Source organism: Frankliniella occidentalis, unplaced genomic scaffold (assembly GCF_000697945.3).
Source record: "Frankliniella occidentalis isolate FOCC.00 unplaced genomic scaffold, Focc_3.1 Scaffold69, whole genome shotgun sequence".
NCBI classification, from domain to species: domain Eukaryota; kingdom Metazoa; phylum Arthropoda; class Insecta; order Thysanoptera; family Thripidae; genus Frankliniella; species Frankliniella occidentalis.
The window spans coordinates 1,320,131-1,321,883 of NW_026267199.1; the positions used below are offsets into that span (position 1 = coordinate 1,320,131).

Consider the following 1,753-nt stretch of genomic DNA (forward strand, 5'->3'; position numbering starts at 1 on the left):
TAAGCATTGTGCTTAAGAATATTTTAAGCATTGTGCTTAAGAATATTTTAAAGCATTGTACTTCAAATATTTTAGCATTGTGCTTAAAGTATTTTAAGCATCGTGCATCGAACGATTGAAGCGCTTGTGCTTAACGCGATTAAGCAATGAGCCCCATCAATAGCGTAACAGACGCTGAAAATCTAACGCCGTTTCGTTGAAACTCTTATTGACTGCACAAGACTGTTTGCACCGAGAGGCTTTCGCTTTCGCGGGCGCCCTGCCCCCTCCCTGCGCACACGCGCAGCCCCGCCCAACGCCCCGCCGCACAAACAGCGGCGCCGCGCCACGACCAAGGTCAACAGGCGGGTGGGAGAGGAGCGGCGCGCGACGAGCAGCCGGCTGAAGACGCGCCGCCGCAGGTCAGCGCCCCCGTCGGGGGTATAGCTCAGTGGTAGAGCATTCGACTGCAGATCGAGAGGTCCCCGGTTCAAACCCGGGTGCCCCCTGACGCTCTTTTTGATTCTTTCTCCCAGGCCTCTTTCTACACCCAGGAAACGGTTCTGTTGATTTTATGTCTGATGTTATGCTGGAATTTCTCTTAATTGGTGTGATTTTCCAATGCTTTAAAGGAAAAATGGCCATAGGGTGAAGAATCTTCCTTTAAAACAAAGAACGCTCCTTCAAATTAAAGAAAAATTCTAGCATGTCTATATGAACGGAAATTTCCGTTGGAATAAGGGGATTACTGTTAGTTCAATGGAACTATTTTCTCTGTGTAGCTGATTCCGTGACAATTTAGCTATGCGATAGAAAAACTAATCTATTGCTCGGGGACTCGAAACTTGATAAAATCGATATTCTTCGTTGTCAAAATTCAGAGTTCATCGCGAACGAATTAGCTCTGGCCCCTTTTTTTCGCCAATTAGGCAGCCAATTTGTTCTCATAGCTAAATGTCCACCTGCAGGGGAGGGGTCCATGCGATCAACTATCACGGAATCAGCTTACCTGTTAGCAATGACAGCGTTTGTTTTTTTTCATTTTTTTTTTTTTTTGACAGATGAGATAATACATTTTAAAACTATTACTAACGAAAACAACCAATACTAGAGTTATTTATCCGTATTTATCTCGTTAGAATGGCCCTGTCCAATTCGCTGACCCTGTGTCGTATGGCCTCATGTATTATACGTGCAAGATTTTTGGCCTCAGGGGCAAGGCGGGGCGTCTTCCACGAAAATAACAGTTTATACAATCTTACTCGCAGATGGCTTCGTTTTTAGCGCTTCCCATAGACGGGACCGCGAAGGTCCCGCTGGTCATCCTCGTCACAATGAATATACACATGAGCGTGGCGCCCCCCCCCCCCACCCCTCTCCTTTCCCCAATCCTTCTCGCGACTCCGTTACAATCTGCCGCGACCCCGGCGGAGGTCACGGAGGAGAAAACGGAAAACGAAACGAAAAGAGTCCCGCTAATTGTATCAAAACGGGAAGAACAATAAGAAAGTGGAGTGAGTGTGCCCGTACACGCTGCGCCCGTGTCCCCTTTTCGGCAGCTGATGAGAAAGTGTGGTGTTCCGAAACAGCTTAAGCAGGCCGCACGTGCACGCACGCGCACGCACGCGCACTCGGTGCGGACGCGCCGCGCCACGCGTGCCGTATGTGTCTCGCTCGGGGGACAGACCGAGAGAGAAGGAAGAAAGAGGGAGACAGAGGAAGAGAGAGAGGGGGGGGAAATGTGGAAAAGAGTCGGAGGAGGAGGAGGAGGAGA

The 1,753-nt window shown here is 49.2% G+C and overlaps 1 protein-coding gene and 1 non-coding gene across 4 annotated transcripts in view; one reads left to right on the forward strand and one right to left on the reverse strand.

Moving 5' to 3' along the window:
• Window positions 1-1,753, reverse strand: part of LOC113204510 (leukocyte elastase inhibitor-like) — a 38,563-nt gene that overhangs the window by 3,549 nt on the left and 33,261 nt on the right. The window lies entirely within an intron of this gene.
• Trnac-gca (transfer RNA cysteine (anticodon GCA)) lies at window positions 417-488 on the forward strand. Its single transcript has one exon. It is a non-coding gene; the product is annotated as a tRNA-Cys (tRNA).